Below are 7,449 nucleotides of genomic sequence, written 5' to 3' on the forward strand. Positions count from 1 at the left end.
AAGACAAAAATAATTTTTAATTAAAACAATAGAGCTATAGCAATGTACTAAAGACCTCTCTATAATTAATGTTAACACTCTTTTCAGGTATTATATGAAACATACTAAATATGTTTTATTTAACCATTTATAAATCTATCTAACTATATTCCCCTGAAGTTTAACTCTATATTATCCACAAAGAAAACATGAGAAATTTGGGGTGGCAGGTCTTACTGGAATTCAGAATCAACATGCCCAGAATAATATTTTTAAATGAGATAGTTTGGTATGATATGAAACATACTAAATATGTTTTATTTAACCATTTATAAATCTATCTAACTATATTCCCCTGAAGTTTAACTCTATATTATCCACAAAGAAAATATGAGAAATTTGGGGTGGCAGGTCTTACTGGAATTCAGAATCAACATGCCCAGAATAATATTTTTAAATGAGATAGTTTGGTGTGACTTGTTTTATATGAACCTACACTGGCTTCTAGTAATCACTGCTACCCATTTAAAGAAAATACGGTTATCTGTTAAACGACCATTTTTAACATTTACCAAGAATCAATGTGTCCAGCTCTGTGTTGCAAGTTGTGGGAAAGTAAGAAGAGGTATCAAAAGAAGAGTTTCCAGCTTAGTTGGTCTGATGCACAGGAATGGGCTGAAAACTGTCCTGTAAGTTGGTGATAACTGTTTTACAGTGTATTAACTACTCAAGAGTCAGGCTGGGAGGAAGGCTGTGGGTACTGTCAATCACATGTTTTTCTAAATAAGGGACTTGGAGAAAAATAATAGGGAAAAAGAACACTAGGGAGAAAAGACAGCTAACGAAAAGGATCTCATATCCCTAATTCTGTTTTTTATTTTCCTTCTAAGTTAAAACTAAAATAGAGGTTAAATTGGCATCTTGCTAAAACAACGGATACAACATCTGTAACAGTCAAAACCATGGCAGGAATTATAAAGAAATTCTCCTACAAAACTGAATTCCATATAGGTAAAGAGCCAATTTTGTGGGATAAAGTGATAATGCCAAACAGAAACGATGACAATTTTCTGTTTGCTTAGCTTGACATATAGCAATGATTGTGTTTGTTCTACTGGCTCTATTCTAACCTAGTCGCAGACGATGCAAATCCTAGTATCCTTGACTGGGAACAAGGAACAAGGGCTCCCCCTCCTGGAGAATCTCTGGACCCATCTACTTTCCTTTGTTTTTCAATCAAAAGGAAAACATGTTTCCATTTCCACCGCCCTGTCCAAGAATGTGAGTATTGTATTGGTAAGACCTTAAATCAGGCACGTTAATGTTTAGTCATTTTGTTGAACAAGCCTGTGGACATAGGGTCAAATTTTATTAAACTCATTCCATAATACAGCACAGAAGATCTTCATCACTAACCTGTCAGATCTATGTTTCCACCATAGACTACTAAAAACATCCCAACCCAGAAGGAGGGGCAGAGAAGAAGATGAAGGAGAGTGAGGACAATGACAGCTGGGGAAGTCAGGGAGGAAGAAGTAGCACCTGGAGAATCCATTTAGCATTTTTGCTATTGATAGAAGCCAGGCTGGAAGCTATGGCGTTAGTTTGTTAGCCAAGTGGGCTGGTTAATTGACCCCATGATGAGGTAGGCTCAAGCACTTAGGCATAGGCAATGCCAGACCAGGGAAGACTGCCCACATAGTGCGAGAGAGCCTGCGCCTAGAGGAGCATGAGAAACCACCTGTTCACTGTGGGAAACTCACTTCCAAGAGGGAGAAGGGCAAAGTTGAACTGAGGCCCATTATTCCTCCAAGGCTAACCCATTAAGTAAATGGCTCCATTGCCCATGGGGCACAGTGAGTAAAGGGGTGAAGAGAAATGTCACGATAGTAGAGAGTCTTCCACCTGGGGGGCAACAACAGGATGAGGACAAAGCATTGCTCCTCTAAATATTTTAATACATATACCCTGAGGTAGGCAGAAGATGGAACACTTGGCATTCTAGAAGAGGGACTATGAGGCTAGACTACAGAGGTCAGTATGAATGGGCAAGAGGGAAAAGTTCCTTGGAATACATACTAAGGATCTTAGTGTTTTAAGTGATGGGGGAATTATCGAAAGATTTTAAACAAAAAAAGTAACTGGATGAGACTTTTATTTTAAAAGATCACCCTAGGTAGGTAGAGAACAAATCGGAGAAGACAAAGAATAGAAGTGAAAAGAGCAATGAGTAAATCTTTGAATTAGTCCAGGTGAGAGACGATGGGCAGCTTGGACCATGGTGGTGGCAGAAGGAATGACAAAGGAGATTAATAGACATTTATCAAGCTCTTACTATGTGTACTGTTCTAAGAGCCTTACATTTCATAGCTCATTTTATCCTCACGGCATCCTTATGAAATAGATGCTATTTTCCCATTCTGTAGAAGGGAAATCCAAGGTTCAGAGAGATTATGTAACATACACAGGTTCCCCAGCTTATAAAGTAGTGAAAGAACAGGATTTGCATCTAAGCACTCTGTTCCAGAGCCTACTCTCTTCACCACTGTGCTGCCCCAATTCACTGCAAAGCAGATGTCTCCTCTGCGTTCAGAGTCATCAGCCCTTGCTTTCTCCTCCACTCTTCATTCTGAGCCTGCTGCCACTTTCTTACCAAAGGAAATTCAGTTTATCTACCTCTTCCTCACCAGTCAAGCCCCTTGGTCAGAGCCCTGGTTATCTACTGCCTTTTATTCCATTTCAAGTCCCCTCAAGAGAGATTCTCTTGGTCCCTGACAAAGCTCAATGCAGACAAGCAGTACAGATAACCACTCCCTTACTTTAGCTTCCAACATGAGCAGCAGTGGCCAAGGTCCTTTACCTTTCCTACTTGGTAGTGGGGAAAGAATCAAGTAAAATTGATGAATTCTTCAGAGATGGGCTATCAAATAAAATATTAATAAAATGGGAAGCATTCTTTTTTATAATGAGATTCTCATATGCAGAATGTAAGCCTATTGCTTAAGAAAACAAAGCAGATGGAAAATAACAAACATTGCTAAATTCGCAGAGCATTTGGAGAGTTTGTCTCAATTCTTCCACTGGCAAAATAGAGCCAACAATATATTTCATATAGTTATAAGGCTATCGTTGAGATAAGAACATAGATATAAAATCATTTTTACTAAGTGGAAAGAATTATGCAAATATAGGACTTTTGTGAGTAATACCCAAATAATCCAAGTGGATTAATAAATACAACATACTAGGCAGGATAAACTCGTTATGCCACAGTAACAAACAACTCCAAAATCTTCATGGCTTAACACAGTTAAGAGTTTATTTCTTGCTCATGCTACTTGTCCAACATGAATCTGCTCTTCACAGTCATTCATGATGGACCAGCCACCATCTCAAATGCTTCCAGGTGCAGTACCAGAGGGAGAGAAAAGCTCTGGAGAGTCTCACACCCATATGTTAATGCTTCAACCCAAATGCTCACAACCCATTGGCCAAAAGAGTCAGCATGTGTTCAAAAGATAGAAAGCTAAAAATGCTGATGGACATCACTAATGGCTACCACAACCAGAAATGGAAACTAACCAATATTCTGAGCATGTGAGACACGTCAGCTACAAAAAAATATCAAAACCAACCTCAGTGCTCCAAATCCAGTCCTGTTAATGCCAGGTGTAACAGACATTTGACTATTTTCCTCTTTGCCTGAGCTGACAATGCTCCAAATTTCTCAGTCCTGAGATCTGGATGAATTCAACTCCCATCCATAACTCCAGGGTCAGACCCAGATTAATTTGACCCAACCGCATGGCCCATCCTCCTAATCACAATTTCGAGTTCAGAGATTGGCACATAACCAAACTCTGAATTCATCTTGGGGCCATGAGTGGGGAGGCTGCCAAGAATAAAGTCTACGCTGAAGACGCAGGGCCGAGAAATACAGAGAGAGAAACTAGACCAAGCCTCTCCTGAAGCAAGTCCTATTTCTGAACTTTTCAGTGATATGATTTATTCATTTCTTTTATTGTCTAAGTCAATTAGAGTTGTTTTTTCTTTTACTCCCAGCCAAACACCAGGTAAGAACATTAGTAACATACACAAGATTAGTTAATGGGTTTTTTATAATAACTTACTTGTTTTTCTATGTTTGCCTTAAAGAATGCATCACAGAGGCGAAACCTGAGTGAGCTCAGTGGCTGTCCAGGGACACCGCCTACATCTATGAATCCCAAAGGCCAAGCCCCAAGAGCTTTTGCAATAAATACCACAGTTTCAGCACTATCACAAGATCGTCTCACATTTGATGAAACATTTTAATGTCATGACAACTATAAAAAGTAACTTTCAGGAGCTTGAGGGGGGACACCTAGCTTTTTTTTGCCACAAAAGGAGGAAAATATAGTATTGTTATGGTACAATCTAGATTCCAGAGAGAGAAATCATCCTGATTATTAAGGGAAAGATTATCTCTAAACTACAAAATAAAAACCAAAAAGAAAAAGAGAGAGAGAGACTGTGTCCACAAATCATTTGCATAAAAGAGGAAGTGGCCAAAAGGCATTTGCACCACTCAGGAAATATGTGAAATACCCATGTTTATGCAAAGATCCCAAAAGAATGCTTGAGTGGGGCAAATGGGCCTGGAGATTGGACATCTGCTGCCTCTCTAATACCAGGCAGAGCCGCAGCTCCTCGGTACTAGTCGAATGTTGCCTGTTGCAGAGTCCACGGCAGTCAGGGGTGGGAGGGATGGACGATGAACACTGCTGAGAAAAGGTCAACCACAGAAGAGGCTTTACAGAGAGCTGGCAACAAGTGTTGACCACAATCCTCCTCCTCATCACCACCAGCACCATCACCATCTTAACATTCTCCTGAGCCTGGGTTCCTAGCCATAAGCAAAAAACATTTATCGGAAGGGAAAGGGCAGAGGGCACATCTCTCCCAAATTCATCCATTCATTCAACTGATCTTTGCCACAGACCTCCTGTGTGTCAGGTACTGTGTTATTGATCCAGGGCTACAGATACGAATGAACAAAGTCCCCACCCTCATGGAGCAAGTTTGCCTTTTAGTTATGGGGAGAGAAGCAGGAAGCAGCAGACAATAAACTTTTAAACTGATGACACAATTTAAGAAAGTGATCAATGCTGTGAAGGAAACAGTGAACAGCAGAATAGAGCAGGAGCATGTTGCCTGCCAAGACTCCCTTAGGAAGCCTTCTTGCTTGACTTTCCAGCTTAGTGCAGCATCAAGATCATCCCCCATGATGAAGCTGGTGGAGGTATGTGCCCCCAAGGGGGTGCCTACCCCCCAGGAGTGCCCAGAAGAATCCTTTGGGCTATCAGGAAAACAACGAGAACTTCTATGTATATTTTAACTATTATAAAATTTTTAAAGTTAAGGTTACTAATGTTTAATGTGCTATAGACAACATATGCATCTATAGTAAAGACAATATAACACCTATACATTAAATGCATGCATATATTATGTAGTATAATATATCCATTATCTGTATACCTAAATATAAATATATTATATAATAAAATATATAAGCTACAATAAAGACAATACATATGTATATATGTATATACATATGAAGACTGCAGACTAAACATTATTATGGTCAAAGGAAAGGAGTATAACCCATGTGTCACCAAAACTTGGGCACAGAATGGAGAATGTATGACTTTCTGTATCATGATTTCTCTATGGCAAACAATGACACCAGCTAACAGGTATCATCTCCTCACATATGCCAAGCACCACACTGAGCACTGCACATACATCATCTCAGGGAGTCCTCAAAAAATCCAATGAGCTATTACTATTTCAGCCCCATTTCACAGATGAGGAAACTGAGATTTGCAGCAGTTATGAGGGTTGCCTATAAAAGCAATGCCTCACAGAATCCTGTGTTCTCCCAGATGTTCTTTGTTTCCTGGGAAATGAGTCAGGAACTAGGAGTCTCTAGACTCACTGACCCTCATGGGACATCCTTCACCCTGGTGAGGAACAGGACCTGTCTAAACTGAAGCACAGGGAGGGTTCACATTAATTCAATCAGTGAGAGCAGTAACTTCCAGCCCTTTCGATCTAGGGGGAGCACTGCCGGGCCTGTCTCAGGAGCTCATTTCCCACCTAGACCACAGAAACAGAGACGGGGCCAGGAAAGCTTTCCGGCTTCTGTCTCGCCTCAAAACAAATCAGCCTGACAGTGTCACAAACTTTGTTCTCTTTTCCACCCTCAGGCTTTCATTTAGTGTTCCACTGTTTGAAAGACTGTTCTAGAGCTAGTAAATGGCCTATGAATGGTAATTTATCTACAAAGAACCAATTTTGGACAATTACCAGGGGAGCAAATTAAATTTCCCTCTGAGATTAATTTAATCACGCTAATTTTTTTTTCTCCAGGGTGTTTAGACACATACATTTCAGATAGCTCCAAACAAAATGTTAACTTGTCTTTTGTGACACATGAAAAAGGACCAAAAATACCCTTAAAATTATACAGAGAGAGAAGGAGAGACCTAGTATATGCCTTCTCCAGAGAGATGGGGGAAAGTATACAAAGGAGAAAGAAAAGAAAGCAAACTGGGACTTTCACGGGTGTCCCTAATGCTTTGTTTGCCTCCGAATTCTGCTTTGCCAGAGCTGGTCTGTGCCTCCTCTGTAAACCCAGTGTCTCCCGAGGAGTAGGCCCTCAGCTTTGGCCCGCTGGCCCATCTCAGTCTGGGCTTTAGAGACCTCGTGTGAGCAGAGTGGGCATTTCTTTGAGTTGACGTGGGGGCCGGCTTGCTCAAGCACATTTCCTCAACTACAAGGGTGTCTTCGGACAACTTAGAGCAGATGAGCTGCTTTGTTTATTAGGACTAAAAATTAGACCATGTTCACGCTGCTGTGCAGTCTGGGAACGAGGCCAAATTTCAGGCAGGACCTCAGTGTTTACGACAATAACGAAGTCCAGTTAACGAGGAAGGCACCCATAAAGAATTTCCCAAAGGGCCAAAGGGTTATAATAATACATTGCAAATAGTCTAATCCTTCCTAGGACTCTACCTTTTACAGTAGAGTGCTGCACCCCCTTGGGGCAACTATGCAATTTTCTCTTGAACCCCTGGGAATCAGATGGGAAGAGCATGCAACTCTGAGGCCCTAGACCTGTAGGGTGCTGGAGCAACTGGGACCCCCAACCCACTCAGGGAGATGTTCTCCTGCAACGGTCCTCACTTTTCCCAGTCTCCATCCCCCTCAAAGGAAGGTTGGGTGATAAATCTAAATTTCAGATAAACCCACAACACCTGGCTTTGTGTTTTCTGTTTGTTGAGTGGCTTTTATTTGCGAGTAGAGGTGTTGACAGAGAGAGAATAGAGGACTAGTTGGGAAATAGGGACGGAAAATTCTCTACATAGGGCGAGGTTGGGGGGTGGGGAGAAGAAGATTTTAAAAGCATTGTCTATCATTAAAACA

The 7,449-nt window shown here is 41.0% G+C and overlaps 1 protein-coding gene across 1 annotated transcript in view; it reads right to left on the bottom strand.

Annotated features, from left to right (window-relative positions):
• ATP8B4 (ATPase, class I, type 8B, member 4) overlaps window positions 1-7,449 on the bottom strand; it is a 233,774-nt gene that overhangs the window by 193,874 nt on the left and 32,451 nt on the right. The gene's annotated exons all lie outside the window — the stretch shown is intronic.

This window comes from Propithecus coquereli, unplaced genomic scaffold (assembly GCF_000956105.1).
Source record: "Propithecus coquereli isolate 6110/MARCELLA unplaced genomic scaffold, Pcoq_1.0 Scaffold3, whole genome shotgun sequence".
Taxonomy (NCBI): domain Eukaryota; kingdom Metazoa; phylum Chordata; class Mammalia; order Primates; family Indriidae; genus Propithecus; species Propithecus coquereli.